General features: G+C 41.0%; 1 protein-coding gene across 5 annotated transcripts in view; it reads right to left on the bottom strand.

The window, feature by feature from the left end:
* Positions 1–18,680, bottom strand: part of PTPRJ (protein tyrosine phosphatase receptor type J) — a 148,387-nt gene that overhangs the window by 67,602 nt on the left and 62,105 nt on the right. Inside the window, exon 1 of one of the 5 annotated variants that reach the window (XM_039536959.1) lies at positions 2,182–2,329. The exons of the other annotated variants lie outside the window; for them this stretch is intronic. The gene's annotated coding sequence lies outside the window, so the exon portion shown is untranslated. Of the gene's footprint in view, positions 1–2,181; positions 2,330–18,680 lie in introns of those variants that run through there. 5 annotated transcript variants of the gene reach the window in all.

The following is an 18,680-nucleotide window of genomic DNA, read 5'->3' as shown; positions in this document are numbered from 1 at the left end:
AAAATTAGCACAGAATGTAGATTCCCCTCTGTCCTGTTCTGGTAAATGTTCACCATTACATGATCCACATACTATTCAATAAGCTTGGGAAAATGGTTTGTTCTTACGTAATTCTGGATGAATATTCAGTGCACAAAAAGTTGTCTGGTCCCTTAACCATTTGGCACACACCTCTCTTTTATGCAATTGTTTTCCTCCCTGGTTGAGACTGCTCGTTTAGTATATGGAAATTATCTTTTAGTTCCACATGAGATTAGCATTCACACTCTCTTTCGTACCACTCATTGGAGTACCTGCATTTCCTGACTCTGGTGATAAGCCACCTTTGGACATGCTGTCAAGACACCATATTTTAATGATTACACTTTTCCCCCGAAGTTCTGATCCATGTCAAATATGAATCACAAACATATGGAGCCTGTCACAGGGCCTTCAAGCTCCCCTCCATGTTCGCAGATCCCCAGGAAGGGGAGTGCCACTAACACAAGAAGCTCCCTTTCTCCTCTGCCACCATCAGAACTCAGGCTGTGTGAAACTGGAGGGGACATGGCAGCGTAGCCAGCTGGGCTCTTTTAGATTCTTCCCTGAAAGTTTAGCACCATTCATGGCGGGGGTCTAAAAAATCAAAAAGAAGATACGCAACTTCAGCTACGTGAATAACGAATAGAAGTATCTTATATTATATCGATAATTATATCCATACCTCCGGCGGATGTCCGGATCCCTCTCGGCTCTCCGCCCATCCGCCGCCGCCGGCGGGGCGTGGAGTTCGAAATCGATAGAAGCAGCGGCGGGGATCGGATATCGCGTCTAGAGATGAGCGACGATATGATCGATCCAAAAATCGCGACGCTACCCGACACGGCGGGTAGTATAGACGTAGCCATGATCTGCCCTTTAGTTACTTCCTTTCCCACAAACAAAACCCCACCCTAGAGATGGCAATGATCCTGCAATACCTGTCTCTCTTCCTTCTACCCCGAACATTTATCGCCCAGCTAAAACATATATTTAAACATTAACCCAAAATGTGACTTGAAAACACTGTTTAAACAACAAAACAGGCAACTACCCCAAATTTTTGTTTTATGAAGAACTGCTCCTTTTTTAGTCTAAAAAGTTTATTGTTTTGTGGTTCCCTTCAGTACCACATGCTTCTCCTCATCTCACAATGCCCTTCGAACTTTCCAGAAACAGACACTAGCCTGATCTACACCTAAAACATAAGTCAACCTAGTTACATTGCTTGGGATGTGACAAATTCACATCTCAGAGACATAGTTAAGCCGATCTATGTCCCAGTGTAGATACGGCTAGGTCTATGGAAGAATACTTCTATCAACTTAGCTACCAGGTGGATTTTCTACAGTAATGGAAAAAACCCTTTCATCACTGTAGTAAGTGTATACTCTGGTGCTTGTAGTGTAGACAAAGCCACAGATCTTACAAACTGAACTTCCCAAAACACCACAACCTTCACACCAGAGAACACCCAAAAATTCAACACAGAACTTCAATAAGAGTCAATCTTGCCTAACTGAGGCTATGTCTACACTACAGCTGAAGTCGGCATAACTTACCATTGCTCAGTGGTATGAATAAACCACCCACCTGAGCGACATAAGTTACACTGCCATAAGCGCTCATGTGCACAGTACTATGTCGGTGGGAGAGCTTCTCCTGCTGACAGAACTTCTGCTGTTTGTGGAGGTGGGTTTATTTTGCCTAAGGGAGAGTTCTCTCCCATCGGCATAGGGCGTCTTCACCAGACATGCTGCAGTGGCACTACAGCTGCGCTGCTGCAGCACTGTATGTGTAGGCATGCCCTAAATGTCGTAACAACAAGTCTTAAACTGAACCATTCCCTAGCTTCATATGGTTACTTAATGAGACTGTATTTATACAAAACATTTGATTATCTCAGAGGATATTCATGCTGAACACCTGATTTTCCTCATATTCACATCTGATACATTAGAAGCCCTACATTTCCCCTTACCTTTTCAATTGTATTTAAATGTATATGTTCATATATGGAGCTTCTTTTTAACAAAACAATTGGATGGGTGGGGGGGACAAAAACAAGAAATAAGCCTTTAGAAACCAAAGGTGGAAAATGCAGTAAAATGAGAGACACTGATCATTTTAGCCAAACAAAAATAGGGGGATGCATAACCAAACTTTTCATTGTAGTTTCAATGGCCACATCTTTTCATGTGGCAGGTAGCAATTCTCCGAGCTTGATCAAAGTGGCTGAACTCTGAAGTGGGGTTGTCACTGTCAAGCACACACTGTTCAAAGTAGAGTTGCTGTAGCTGAATTTGGCCCACACTGTCAGGTACCCATTGTAGCGTGGCTGTACTGGGAATGGAGCCTCGCAATCTTCTTTGGGGTCTTCCTGAAATGATGAAAGAAAAGACTGCAGAGGGAAAGAGACAACAGAAGGAGATACAAAGAAAAGGGAGGAATGATGCTGATGGAAGAGAATTCTCTGAGAAGGGGAAACATAGGTATGAAAAACTGAGCAAGAGTTGTGGCTACTTGTGATATTAAGCCCCTGTGCAAAATGATTAGGCAACATGTACAACGACTCAGTGGGAGGCACTTTTAACAACTCCAGGTTCCCGGAAAGGGGGAAAAAACCCTGCCAGCAGGATAACACCTGCTTTACCCGCTCAAGTTTCCAAAACAAAATGAAAACAAAGTGGTTTTGTTCATGTAAATACAGGAGTAGGAAGCCATTTGACTGCACATTAATGATACTAAAAAAATAAAAATAAAAAAATCCTGACCTGACTTCTGAGAAGCAGCTTTATTCTTGTGTTGCTTTGCTTTGTGGGCTCAACGATCAGTATGTGAGGCTATGTCTACTCTATGGACCTTACAGCAGCACAGCTGTGCCACTACAACTGCGCTGCTGTAAGGTCTCCCGTGCAGCCACTCTTTGCTGGCAGGAGAGCTCTCCCACGGCCATAATTAAAGCACCCCCAACGAGTGGCGGTAGCTATGCCAGCGGGAAAGCGTCTTCTACCAACATAGCACTGTCCACACCACCACTTCTGTCGGTAAAACTTATGTCAGTCAGGAGGGTGGTTTTTTCACACCCTGACCGACAAAAGTGCTAGTGTAGACATAGCCTAAGCAACTCAGAGGTAAAACCAGGAAATCCATCACACCCCATCAAAGATGAAGACTTTTCACACATGCATATGTTCATACTTTCTCCTATGCTGTCCTTCGAGCTTGGGAGGCACTCCCTGTAAATATCTGCAAGTCTTCTACCCCATTATCCTCCCGCAAACTCTCTTTTTCCATCATGCCTACAAATAACTTGACAACAGTTAGGCCACCGGTGTGCCAAGACCGCTGCCTATCATGTTGGTCTGTATCGTCTCATTCTTTCCTTGTACTCTCCCATCTGTCTGTCTGTATCCATCTGATGTCTCTTGTCTTATGCTTGGATTGTAGACTCCTGGGTGTAGGGATGGTTTATTTGTTGTGTGCTTAGACAGTGCCTAACACAATAGGGCCCGAGTCCATGACTAGGGCTTCTAGGGCCTATAATAAATAATAAGGCTACTCCCTCCCTCCCCCCACACACACATTCCCTCAAACTGTGAACTAGCTAGAAACTTAATTGATGGAAAGAGCACTCTCTTCACACCCAACTCTTTCCAACACCCTATCACCAAAGAATAATATTTCAAGTGTAGAAAAAGTTTTTCTGTGAGAGTGTTAAAATAAAGTTTTTTGAAAAAGTCACAATCAAATAATTAGGATATTGCAACAGCAGGTTGTCATTTAAGTTTGGTAATAAAGAAAGGTGTATTGTCTAGAATGTTTGCATCTACAGGTCAACATATGCACAACCCCTACGGGCAAATGGCTTGTGGTTTTCCTGGGACTGGTGCTAATGCACAGCATGCAACTCTTAGAGCAGCGAAATTCAGACACAGAAATACGAAAGAATAACCAAACTTCTTCAAAGAAACCAAAATGCTATTTCACCCCTACTATGTTTGTGACAGGCAGAGCTGAGGGAACATGTACCCATTTTAGTCAGGGGCAACATCTGAGATTAATTCAGTGGATGAAGGATTAAACCCAGAGTAGGGAGCGAGGAGTCAGCGAATACTGATTTGAATTTGAAAGCCATTTGCTGGTTTTCAAAAGAACTAAGAATCCATGGCTCCCACTGACTTCAGTGGTAGTTGTGGATACTCTGCCCTTCTGAAAATCAGGGCCTTGTGGTTGTGGGGGAGGGGAGTTAATATAACAAGTTATCCAAATGCCACGAAACAATGTTTAGTTATATAGTCCAGTTCTACTGAAGATAATAGTTAATTAATTCCAGTTTTCTGACCTCCACTAGGCCTTTTATGAGTTATTCTGCTGAACCTATTTCAGCTGATAACCAGTGATACACTTAATCAAACGTATTTATGCTATACACACTAACTCCACAAAACAACAAACTTTAACTCATTTCAATGTGGAACTCAAAATACACTTTAAGCAAACGCCAACGTCAAAACTTCCCCTCTGATATCTTTGCAGACACGCAAGGTCAACCCATAAAATGCCCTTTAACAGACCACAGTGACTTCCTCATTTAGTGAGTGTTGATGGGTTTATCTCTAGGGAAACTGGCTCTAATTTTAGAAATAGCATGCTAAGTTGCTTTCTGTGAAAGTTTTAGTTTTTCCCCCCTCTTTTAACCCGGAATAAAGTAGTTTCACTAAGGACAACAAAGAAAAAACAAACTAGGAGAAAAAAATCCAGTCAGTTGGTGTTCATTATTAGACAATCGACTGAAACCATTCAAGCCTCACACACTATTAGTATTGCAACTCCACAGAAAGAAGCTATGAAAAAAGTAAAGGCAAACTACATTCATACACTAACACTGGTGGCCTTTGCTTGCACAGAGCATTTTTAGGTATTAAGCATTTATTTTCACTTTGTGGGTATTTAGATTTGACCGCTGACATTTGTAAAATTCTCTTATCCCCTAAGACATGCCCTGCCCCCAACCCCAATCATGAATCAAACATCACCAATTTTTTATATTTCCATGAGTTTTTGTGACAAAAATGATGGATTTCTAATTTGTGTTGCAACCATGTTTTCATCCCCTAGCTGAAAAGGATATGTAAGACATGCCTGTCTCTTAGCCTTGTAGGTAGGCCCCAAAGAAAATTGCAACCAAATGTATTGAGAGGCTATGCCTCCGCCCTTCCTCATCCTCCCCATCTTTTCCCTGCATCCCCCTTTTAGGGCAGTGTTTTTCCACTCTAGGTCTCTCCAGGAATCCAGTGACTTCAAGAAGAGTGACCGTAGGGTGACCCACCTCGTTATCAACATTATCAAGGTTTGTAAAATGGGTTCAGTGTGAAAAACAATGGCAGAATTATCTTTCTGGATAAAAGGGCTTAATTTGATAACCTTAACACTATAAATCAGTCCAAAGATGAACCTTTTATTCACCCAGCCTCCACCCCACCCAAAACTTTGGTGGATTTGATCGAATGAAAGCTGTACTCCATATAACCTAATGTAGTTTTGGTTTCAGAAGAAGAAAGAATCTGAAAATCAAACCTTGCCTCTTTGAACAATTTTTATTTTTCTTTGGGGGGGGGGGTTACTTTGACGACAGAGTTATTTATCACATTGCCATGGACTTGAAATAGCAGAAGTAACTTCAGTTACTGTATAACTTCATATTTGAAATGCCGTGTAGTAAACCTTGAAATACTGGATATTAAATCAGGAAATAACCTACAGTGAATTTTCAGTGGGGGCATAGGAAAAATTCCTTCCAACTTATACTAGCATCCATATTCATCTCCCATAGGGTGACCAGATGTCCTGATTTTATAGGGACAGTCCCGATTTTTGGGTCTTTTTCTTATATAGGCTCCTATTACTTCCCACCCCTGTCCTGATTTTTCACACTTGCTGTCTGGTCACCCTAATCTCCCATTACACTAAATACAGAGAAATGATTAAACTTTGCAGTGTGGTCTAGATTTCAATACACATCCCAGAAGGCGGCTGATCTGGAATTTTACTTCAGCCAAAAGAACACTTGAGACAGTCTAGTAGCCCCCCCTGCCACAAACACCCACACACATAGCTGGCCTTTGAGAACTGCAATTGGAAGCTTGCTACTGATCAGAGTAAATATTAAAAAGATAAGCAGGAGCTCCAAATTTTGTTTTTTTAATTAAAAAAAATACAAACCCAGAAAGGACTGTGAATCTCCAGTGTACCTACCACTGAACCTTTGGAAGACCAGGTGACTGATCTAGCAGTTAGCTTTCAGAATATCTGTTTCTGTAGAACAGATCTAACATAAAAAAAAGTAGCTAAAATTATGTGACGAGCTGTCATGGGGGGGAGGGGAAATCACCCATTACATCTGTTTCCCTCACCCATGCTCTCCTCCTCTTCAATCCCAGAAAGGCTCTTTGGAGGCAGAAGGCCACTCCCCAACAGAGCAATTTGGCACCGGGTAATGCTTTATTTGGTTGTGTCTGTATAATGCATATTAACATATTAACATGATTCTTCCAGAGAGATTTAGAAGAGACTTGGCTGACAATAACGCTAAACCGCTAAACAGAAATGCTTCACAGCTAACAACCAGAATTTTCCCAAGAATTAAGAGAAATTTTAATGCTATCCACAACAGCACCAGCTGGTGACTGAATAGTGTTGCATGCTCCTTGTCCTACTGGAGTAGCAGAAGCAGGATCTATTCTTGCCATGCTGACTCACTGCCTCTGGGGTTGTGACATGTCATGATCCCTAGCATTAAGTTACAATTAAAACCCCAAACAGAAATATACCCTTTACAGAGTTTCCCCATTCCCTACTTCCTACACAGACCTGGGGAAAGCCACTTTTTAACAGATGCCAAATTATGAGTTATTGTTTAAAAGCCTTTCCCCAGTCCCAACATTACTTAAGTTGTTTCCTAAAAACATATATTTATTTACATATCAGTGGCATATGACCTTGAAGAACCAGTCAACTAGCCAATGGTGTCACCTCCTAGTGTCCTGGAGTTTTCTAAAGCAACAAGCCTGTCATTGAGTCTCCAGATGAATAAAAACCACCACTCTGTAGACAGTTTAAAAAGAAACAGTGCTAAATTAATCTTGCAGAAAGACTATATACATTTTCATATATCAAAGTCATCCTGATACTCCACCTACTTTTACAAAAGATCTCTTTTCAATGACAGTCCAGTTGAGTTTGTGTCTTGCAACAGTTTGCAAAAGAGAATAGTTTGCTTGTTTGACAGTTACAAGTAATATTTGAAAGAGCTACTTACTAAGGGCCAAACTGCACTTGCCTTATTTTCACCAAGCAGACACACCATCAGTGGGACAACTGGTGTGACTAAATTGTGCAATACCAGGCTTTAAAGTGGTACTTGATAATTCTGTCTTTTATTTATGATTTTGTCAGGTACATGAATTACGTCATTATATATAAAACTAAAGTTTGCAGAGCCAACTGCCAAAATAAACAAACAATGCACATTCCTGCCAGGGCTGGCTCCAGGTTTTCTGCCACCCCAAGCGGAGGAGGGGAAAAGAAAAAAAAAAAAAAAGGCGCTGATCGCTCTGCTCCATTCTTACACGGCAGTTCGGTGGCGGGTCCTTCACTCCTCTCTTCCTCAGCACTTTGGCAACAGTTCCAAGAGGAAGAGAGAGACTGAGGGACCTGCTGCCGAATTCCCGCTGAAGACCCGGACTTGCCGCCCCACTAACGGATGGAGTGCCGCTCCTTTGTATTGGCTGCCCCCAGGCACCTGCTTCCTTCGCTGGTGCCTGGAGCCGGCCCTAATTCCTGCATAGACACCCAGGGTTAGCCCAGGTAGGCACACCCTCCATTACCTGTAAGGGAGAGTGTACAATGAACAAGTAAATAGGATCCCATAGCGATGGCACATTTGTAATGGTGTAAAGATCAACAGAAAGAAGCCAGAATTTGCCATACAGCCAACAAATGAAATACACAAAGGGGTCTGTAGCAGCCTGATTGTCCAGATCAGTTTTTAAAAACATAGTACAGAAATAAGGAACCTTCTTGGAAATTTCCCATCATAGGCTTGTTTCACAATGGACTGTTGTAGCTCAGCAACAGTAGAAGTGACATCTCTAATCACAAGTCGTTTATAGTTTTGGAGTCACACCCCTTACAAATGAATATACAGATTCCTAACTTGGGAAAATATAAAACAATAACATTAAAAGGGAAAAAAATCTTCCAACATATAAAAAAAAAATCATTTTTCTAGTTGTGAAGCAATGAGGTAAAATGTAAAACAAGAACAAAATCAGATTGTCTGTAGTTTTCTAGTGCTCCAACTCAATGTCAGTGTTGTCTTCAGGACTAGGAAATACCTTCCACTGACAGCCTTCAGATTGCTCAGGCGTAATGCTAGACACAACACTGACTCCCTGGCATGACACCCCCTTGCTTTAACAAGTTGAAACGGTGGTACATAAAAGCCTGTGTATTCTGTCCATATTGCTATAGGTGTCAAACTCCGGGTGCTAGTTGGTCAGGCTTGATGGATGGAGAGGTGGTTGAAGCCAGATCGGGTCGGGGCTGGGCTGAGAGCAGCGCTGACACCAGGGTCCAGGGACAGGCCGTGGGTCAGAAGCGGTTGGAGTCAGTCCAAGAGTCTGGAGGCGGGTGCGGGGCTGGAGCAGGGTCAGGGTAGGGCACAGACAAGGCTAAGCAGGCTGGAACAAGGCTTGGGCAAGGCTAGGGGCAGAAACAGGCACCAGTTCAAGAGCAGACTGGAAGCCTAGGGAGTCTGTAATACTCCTGGCCAAGTAGTGTTGTTCCAACACTTGCAGCTCTGGCAGGGTCAGTGAAATACCTGCAGCTGGGGGTCATCTGCCATGGGCCTTTCCCAGAGATAGGCGGCTGCAGCATGCCTGAGGGCTGAATCACTGCAGGCTCTGTTGGAGGGGTGAATCATGACAGATAAGTGTGCAGTCCTGGTCTGGCTGCAGGTTTATTTCACAATTGGTCCCTTTTTATTTTATTTTTTCCTCTTTGTCCTAAGTAGGCACCACACAAAATTTCCCACTTTAACATCATTTGCAAATTTCAGTGCTTTGCAACCACCGCATGAATACTGGACCTAGCAATGACCTCTGAGCCCAATCATAAAAACTTCCCCTTAACTTGATGCGTTGCCATCTTCTACCATTTGTTAATGATCCTTCAGCCAACTCTCAATAAAAATTTTTATGTTTTTGAAGTATATAAAATACTTCACTGAAATCCTATATTCCCTCAATACATTAACTTTGCAAGTCTATCAACAACAACAAACAAAAAAAGCAATCGTGTTTTCCTGGCAAGATCAGTTCTTGATAAACTCAGGGTTATATTATCCTGTAAATATTTAACAAGTTTTCCTCCTAATATTTTCCATTTATTTTTTTCCCTGTTCAAAAGTTCAAATGCAAACTATTATCTGTTTATTACATGGGACATTTTGTACAAAACCTACTCAGTTCCATTCTTGATTCTCTAGTGCTGGATAAGAAGAAAATTTGACCTATTCCCTGCATTTAGCATCTAGACAACCTTCCAGCTGACAAAAAATACAGGCGGTCCCTTCAATGTGGAGATTTTCCTGCTATGTACTTATGTTTCTGTGATGCAGACCACAGGCCACTAGAGGCCACAATAAAACCACCAAACCTACATTTGTATGACTAAAAGTTATCAGGCCCAGGCTGCCAGACAAGTTAATGCATTATGAAAGCACATGTCTTAGAATTACTCTGCTAGAATGCACTGGATACAAGCAGATGCATACCTTGATTTAGCCATACATCACAGAAACATAAAAATGTAGGGCTGGAAGGGACCTCGAAAGTCCAGCCTCCAGTGCTGGAGACAGGACCAAGTAAACCTAGAACTGTGGTCCCCATGTCTGGCATGGCGGTGGTCATGCATCCGCCGAAATGCCACTGAATTTCGGTGGCATTTCAGTGGATGCTTGACTGCCAGCCAGGACGCGGGTGCATTTAGATGCCTGCAGGCACCGCGTTGGGGACCCCTGACCTAGAACATCCCCTGACAGATGTTCAACACGTTCTTAAAAACCTATAATGAAGGGAGATTCCAGAACCTACTTTGGAAGCCTATTCCAGAGATTAACTACCCTTATGGTTAGAAAAAGTTTTTCCTAATAGCTAACCTAAAACTCCCTTACTGAAGATTAAGCCTCATAACTTCTTGTCCTACCTTCAGCAGGTATGGAGAACAATTGATTACAATCCTCTTTACAGCAGCCCTTAACATATTTGTAGGGGGACCTGATAACAGCCTTCAATCTTCTTTTCTCAAGACTAAACAGAAGGCCCTTTATTAAAGCTTTCCTCATAAAAGGTTTAGAAAACATGACCAATCATTTTTTTGTTGCCCTCTTCTGGACTCTCTCCAATTTCTCTACTTTTTTCCTAAAGTGTGGCACCCAGAATTGGATACCATACTCCTGCTGAGGCCTCACCAGTACCAAATAGAGCAAACAATTACCTCCCATGTCTTACATACAACTCTTCTGTTAATACACACCAGAATATTAGCCTTTTCTGCACCAGCATCATATTGTTGATTCATATTCAATTTGTGATCCACTATACCCCCAGATCTTTTTTCAGCAGTACTACCATCTAGCTAGATAGTCCCATTTTGAAGTTGTGAATTTGATTTTTCCTTCCTAAGTGAAGTACTTTGTAATTATCTTTATTTCATTTCATCTTGTTGATTTCAGACCAATCTTCCAGTTTGTCAGGGTCCATTTGAATTCTAACCCTGTCCGTCAATGTGCTTGCAATCCCTTCCAGCTTGGTGTCATCCACAAATTTATATGCATACTCTCCAAGTCATTAATGAAAATATTGAATAGCATCAGACTCAGGGCTGACTCCAGCAGGACCCCACTAAATACCCTCCCAGTTTGACAATGAACCATTGATAACTACTCTTTGGAGTATGATCTTTCAACCAGTTGTGCACTCACCTTATAGTAATTTCATCTAGGCCACATTTCCCTAATTTGCTTACGAGACTCATGTGGAACTGTATCGAAAACCTTACTAAAATCAAGATATATCAATGTACTACTTCCTCCAATCCACTAGGCCAGTAAACCCGTCAAAGAAGGAAATTAGGTTGGCTTGGCATGATTCATTTTTGACAAAACCACTCTGGCTATGCCCTATAATGCCATTATCTTCTAGGTGTTTACAAAATGATTGATATCTATCAAACTAGTAATATACATTAAGACTTTACTATTTCCCCCCGCCCTCCACTTTTCTTTTGTCAAAAGAGAAAAATGAAAAAAAAAATTGGACTATTATGACTTCACTAGGTCCTTAAGTATCACAAATACATGAAACAAAAGTAGTAACTATGCACAAAGTACTGTGTGCATTCAAATGAAAAGGTTTATCAATTTGAATTTCTCCGTGTGAATATTAGCAATCACTTTCAGAAGCATTAACATCACCTCAACTTGTCCCTTTAAACTTTCTTCATAACTTAGATTCTTTAGATATATCATCATCTTTGCTGCCCCACATTGCATCCTGTCTAATGCAATATTATTGTTCCCACAGTATTGTGATCAGTGCTGCATTCCAGATGAGAGTTAACAAACAAGTACCTTATATAACAGCACATACCACTAGTTGAGTCTTTGACATGAGCTGTGCACTAAGCAGAGGATTCTTTGGCAATTGCACCCAATCCTTTTACGAGTAGTTACACTGCATCAAACCTACATTTAACACTTCCTCGCCTAGCTTTTTGAGTCCAGACCAATTGTTTTATATTTCTGTTCACAGTGACCAGTGTTTCCATATTACCAACCTGGTTATCTGAATGTGCCAACTTCTTTTTGTTTGGTTGGTTTTTTTGTTTGATACGTTATTGGCTTGGCCTCAGAATTTCTTAGCAGCAACTTATTTGCTGCATCCTAAATCCTACATTGCACTGTTTTGCATTAAACCTATATGCAAATTTTCTCTGAAATAAAACATTTGATCAACTTTTTCAAAACAAATCTGAAGTGTTTAGCAATGGCACAAATTGGAGATCCAAAGGTCTTCAAACTTGGAGAAATTCCCATCCCAATCTGAGCTTTGTCTCTCAGGCATATCTCCAGGATGTTTTGAAGAAACCCTCAGTGAACACTTCCTTATTGTCACAGTCCAATGAGGAAGAAATTAAAACCCTCAAATAATTCAGTCTTGCCTTTAATCAACTGTATCTCATTTAATGGATTTAAACTTTAGCAAAAGGCAAACAGACTGCTAAAGTCCAAAACATGTAGTATAACTTGGAACAGAAAACAACAGATCCCATTGTACTGCTTCAATAAATTCATCTTCTTGTGCTCTGGCAGAACGTCGCCACCCTTTCCACCCCCCCCCCCCCCCGCTCCACCTCCACTCCCAAGAAGAAATTGAATAGCAACAGGAACAACAATTGGCCTAGCCATCACCCCACCACCCTACTGGCCTCTATGAATAAATTGAGACTTGAAGAAAAGCTAATTCACTGATAACTTGAGTTTTCTTTCATTTCAGAGCCAGTATACATGGCTATAAGTGGTCAATTTAATAGCCACTTGTTTGCTGCGAGAGGTTAAATATAGGGCCTGGTTTTGTGGCAGATCTATGGGTGGAGCAGCTGTAGAACAACAAAGGATTCCAGTCCTAACTAGCTGTGAACTTTTAGTGGAGAAATTAGGGTTCATGTTTTATTTCTGCTTGGGTTTTCTTCTTTCCAATCAATAGTGAGGGAGCCTCAGCTGGTTTGTAGGTTTGGTTTAGCTCAGATAAACCTCCAGAAGTTTGGATGTTATTTCAGCTTTTAAGTCTAGGAATCAGATGTACATATGTGCTTGGTCCTGAGGTTGGTAATAATCATATTAATTTAAATAGTTTGCATGCTGCATCACACATTAATATAAAACACAAAACCAAACAAGTAAAAATAATAAAGAAAACATTTATTTAAAAAAGAAAGTCGGCCCTTATGACATTTCCACAGTCATTTGGATAGATCGGAAACACCATCTAACTAGCCTCTTTGGTATTTCTATACAATTTACTTTATTGGTCAACAGATTGCTTTGGTAAGGTAACTTAATGCTACTACATAACGTGGCTTGATCCAAAACCCTCTTAAATACATGGAGAGACTTCCATTAACTTCAACAGGTTTTACATCAAGCCCTCAGGGAGTAAGGCAATCTCTTATTTTATGTGTTAAACATATTAAAAATTAGCAGACCTGTGTATTAGACTACTCTTATTTAGCATAAAATGGCAAGTTTCACTGTGTATTTTTATGTTTCGCCAGACTAGAAAACCTAGCTGAAATATATCTGGGATTAAGAGAACAATTAGAAATGGTTGAGTGTTATTAAGAGCAATTTTATTACATTCATCTACCTTACTCGAGACTACTTCCCCTCAGGGAAAATAGAAAATAGAATACCAGTGGCTGCAATTCAGAGCAAGCAATAGCTCACTTTGGCAGTACCTTGCTGTAGGTGCATCTGCAGCAACAAGACTTTCTGGTCTCAATTGATATCAGTGAAGAGCGGGATATTGAAAAGGAAGAACAGAGCACAAAAACTAAAATATGTCAGTCCCTGACATTTAGAGAGTGGGAAAGCCAATTTACTTCAGGAATGTTTCTGCTTTTCTGCTCACATTCCTCTGCATCTGCGGAAAGAGGCTGCAATATCCCAAACCTATTTATTCAAAAAACTTATTAAAAAATGCATATCCAGGACATTTTGGAATCCAAAGGAAAACCTTCTTATAGTCTACCCAGACTCTCCAAAATAGTGTTTATCTCCCCACCACCACCACCACCCGCAGGCACAAAGGCTGCTATAATGGACTGAACAGACCTGGCTGCAAAGGAGCCAATCACATACAATAGAAAGCAAACCCTGGAATACACTGAGTCCACTTACTTGGGACAGTATCCTAGAACTGGGCGACTAAAGATTGCTGCTAGGAGGCCTGGATGAAAGCCAAGAGATAAATCCACAGGCCTCCCTTTCCATCCCCTTTCCTCTTTATCTCTTCCTCAGCCCACACTCTTCACTTTTGACTTTGATTTTATTAATCTTCTGTTTTGTTCGGATAGGTAGCATAAAATCTGTGTGCTGGGAATATAGCCGATAATATGTCAGAATCCAAGAACAGTGTCAATGACTTGGCCTTTTCTAATTTTTGGTGTATAATACTTCTGTACTCGTTCAAGTTGTTCTATATGTTAGCACCTAGAATACGTTTGGTTTGTTATAAAGAAAAAGATAGAAAAGGTATATTAAATTAAAAAAAAAATATCAATTTTAGCTGTGTGGCTTGTTAGTTCTCACATACAAGACAGCAATCATTCTATCATCTGTCAGTCTTCAGCCACAAGCCTTAATTTCCTGTGATGAGCTCTACTTTTAGTAAGTCCTCAACAACACTCTTCTGCGAGATAATTTCTTGTTTAATTCATTCTCTAATTAAATTTAAGACCCCCACAGGGTTTTGTAGTTAACTCTGGAAGGTCACCCTCATCATTTGGCCCAATCCTCACAGCTATACTCTTTGGAACATACAATTTGTTGTCTTCTACTACACTATCCTCAAAGTAGCCTCATCTTGGAAGCACTGCAATTGTGAAAACTATTTCTACTTCATCTCCAGCTGCTGCCTATTGTTGAGTTAAATAATGTAAATAACTCCCCTCTTTATCACTAAACGCTGATCAGATCCTAGGAGAATAAGAGCCACTCAGTTTATAGGAGGTCCACTTCCTTGAAACCACGGTTCAAATAAGTGATGGTCACATTAACACCACCCTATACCGAAAACCTACCAACCGTTATGCCTACCTTCATGCCTCCAGCTTCCATCCTGGGCACACCACACAATCCATTGTCTACAGCCAAGCACTGAGGTACAACCGCATCTGCTCTAACCCCTCAGACAGAGACCAACACCTACAAAATCTCCACCAAGCATTCTCAAAACTACAATACCCGCACAAGGAAATAAGGAAACAGATCAACAGAGCCAGATGTGTACCCAGAAGCCGCCTCCTGCAAGACAAACCCAAGAAAGAAACCAACAGGACTCCACTGGCCATCACATACAGTCCCCAGCTAAAACCCCTCCAACGCATCATCAGGGATCTACAACCTATCCTGGACAATGATCCCACACATTCACAGGCCTTGGGTGGCAGGCCAGTCCTCGCCCACAGACAACCTGCCAACCTGAAGCATATTCTCTTCAAACAAACAAACAAAAAAAACCCACACAGAACTACTGCAATTTAAGAAATAACACTATTAAAAAACCCAAACAAAAACAGTTTTAACACCTCAAAAAGAGGCAGCAGAAACTTGATTTTTTTTTTTTTAAACAAAAACAACATCCAATTTGCCGGTAGGCTTTTGATTGGTCTAGCGATTAAAAAAAAATTTTTTTTAAACATTTCTTCTCATATGCATGCTGGTTTATTATTTTCTATATAATTGGATTCCAGGATTGTCATTCTGAAGCCTAGAATAGCTGTTGGATCAGTGTGAGGCAATGGAAATAGCTAGCAGCATGGCTGAGAGCTCTTCTTGTTTAGAATATCACCACGTTCAATCATCCCGGGGACTCATGACTTGTTACCTTCCAGTTTTTAAGTTCTAAGCCATTCTGGGCTTTTCCACACTTTATAAAGTACACCCCAATGACAGCACAGGCTTTCCCCTAGTTCTACAGTAAGTTTTTAATACTTTTCTCCCAACCTTTCTACTAGCATACTGCATAGGCAAGTTGAGTAGAACTCCTTACTTAAATGTGTAGGTGCATTTGGAATATGATCTGAGAGAACATAAGAACATAAGAAAGGCCGTACCAGGTCAGACCAAAGGTCCATCTAGCCCAGTATCTGTCTACCGACAGTGGCCAATGCCAGGTGCCCCTGAGGGAGTGAACCTAACAGGCAACGATCAAGTGATCTCTCTCCTGCCATCCATCTCCATCCTCTGACGAACAGAGGCTAGGGACACCATTCTTACCCATCCTGGCTAATAGCCATTTATGGACTTAGCCACCATGAATTTATCCAGTCCCCTTTTAAACATTGTTATAGTCCTAGCCTTCACAACCTCCTCAGGTAAGGAGTTCCACAAGTTGACTGTGCGCTGCGTGAAGAAGAACTTCCTTTTATTTGTTTTAAACCTGCTGCCTATTAATTTCATTTGGTGACCCCTAGTTCTTGTATTATGGGAATAAGTAAATAACTTTTCCTTATCCACTTTCTCAACATCACTCATGATTTTATATACCTCTATCATGTCCCCCCTTAGTCTTCTCTTTTCCAAACTGAAGAGTCCTAGCCTCTTTAATCTTTCCTCATATGGGACCCTCTCTAAACCCCTAATCATTTTCTGAACCTTTTCTAGTGCTAGAATATCTTTTTTGAGGTGAGGAGACCACATCTGTACACAGTATTCGAGATGTGGGCGTACCATGGATTTATATAAGGGCAATAATATATTCTCAGTCTTATTCTCTATCCCCTTTTTAATGATTCCTAACATCCTGTTTGCTTTTTTGACCGCCTCTGCACACTGCGTGGACATCTTCAGAGAACTATCCACGATAACTCCAAGATCTTTTTCCTGACTCGTTGTAGCTAAATTAGCCCCCATCATGTTGTATGTATAGTTGGGGTTATTTTTTCCAATGTGCATTACTTTACATTTATCCACATTAAATTTCATTTGCCATTTTGTTGCCCAATCACTTAGTTTTGTGAGATCTTTTTGAAGTTCTTCACAATCTGCTTTGGTCTTAACTATCTTGAGTAGTTTAGTATCATCTGCAAACTTTGCTACCTCACTGTTTACCCCTTTCTCCAGATCATTTATGAATAAATTGAATAGGATTGGTCCTAGGACTGACCCTTGGGGAACACCACTAGTTACCCCTCTCCATTCTGAGAATTTACCATTAATTCCTACCCTTTGTTCCCTGTCCTTTAACCAGTTCTCAATCCATGAAAGGACCTTTCCTTTTATCCCATGACAGCTTAATTTACGTAAGAGCCTTTGGTGAGGGACCTTGTCAAAGGCTTTCTGAAATCTAAGTACACTATGTCCACGGATCCCCTTGTCCACATGTTTGTTGTCCACTTAAAAGAACTCTAATAGATTAGTAAGACACGATTTCCCTTTACAGAAACCATGTTGACTATTGCTCAAGAGTTTATGTTTTTCTCTGTGTCTGACAATTTTATTCTTTACTATTGTTTCAACTAATTTGCCCGGTACCGACGTTAGACTTACCGGTCTGTAATTGCCGGGATCACCCCTAGAGCCCTTTTTAAATATTGGCGTTACATTAGCTAACTTCCAGTCATTGGGTACCAAAGCCGATTTAAAGGACAGGTTACAAACCTTAGTTAATAGTTCCGCAACTTCACATTTGAGTTCTTTCAGAACTCTTGGGTGAATGCCATCTGGTCCCGGTGACTTGTTAATGTTGAGTTTATCAATTAATTCCAAAACCTCCTCTAGTGAGACTTCAATCTGTGACAGTTCCTCAGATTTGTCACCTACAAAAGCCAGCTCAGGTTTGGGAATCTCCCTAACATCCTCAGCCGTGAAGACTGAAGCAAAGAATCCATTTAGTTTCTCCGCAATGACTTTATCGTCTTTAAGCGCTCCTTTTGAATTTTGATCATCAAGGGGCCCCACTGGTTGTTTAGCAGGCTTCCTGCTTCTGATGTACTTAAAAAACATTTTGTTATTACCTTTGGAGTTTTTGGCTAGCCGTTTTTCAAACTCCTCTTTGGCTTTTCTTATTACACTCTTGCATTTAAGTTGGCAGTGTTTGTGCTCCTTTCTATTTGCCTCACTAGGATTTGACTTCCACTTTTTAAAGGAAGTCTTTTTATCTCTCACTGCTTCTTTTACATGGTTGTTAATGTAAAAGTGGCTCTTTTTTAGTTCTTTTACTGTTTTTCTTAATTTGGGGTATACATTGAAGTTGGGCCTCTATTATGGTGTCTTTAAAAAGGGCCCACGCAACTTGCAGGGATTTCACTTTAGTCACTGTACCTTTTAACTTTTGTCTAACTAACCCCCTCATTTTTGTATAGTTCCCCCTTTTGAAATTAAAGGCCACAGTGTTGGGCAGTTGAGATGTTCTTCCCACCACAGGGATGTTGAATGCTATTGTATTATGGTCACTATTTCCAAGTGGTCCTGCTATAGTTACCTCTTGGACCAGCTCCTGCGCTCCACTCAGGATTAAATCTAGAGTCGCCTCTCCCCTTGTGGGTTCCCGTACCAGCTGCTCCATGAAGCAGTCATTTAAAGTATCGAGAAATTTTATCTCCGCATTTCGTCCTGAAGTGAAATGTTCCCAGTCAATATGGGGATAATTGAAATCCCCCACTATTATTGGGTTCTTAATTTTGATAGCCTCTCTAATTTCCCTTAGCATTTCATCATCACTATTACTGTCCTGGTCAGGTGGTCGATAATAGATCCCTACTGTTATATTTTTACTAGAGCATGAAATTTCTATCCATAGAGACTCTATGGAACC

The sequence above is a fragment of the Mauremys reevesii genome, linkage group 4 (genome assembly GCF_016161935.1).
Source record: "Mauremys reevesii isolate NIE-2019 linkage group 4, ASM1616193v1, whole genome shotgun sequence".
Taxonomy (NCBI): Eukaryota; Metazoa; Chordata; order Testudines; family Geoemydidae; genus Mauremys; species Mauremys reevesii.
Note: the sequence above shows the minus strand (reverse complement) of the source record. Positions and strands in the feature narration are given on the sequence as shown.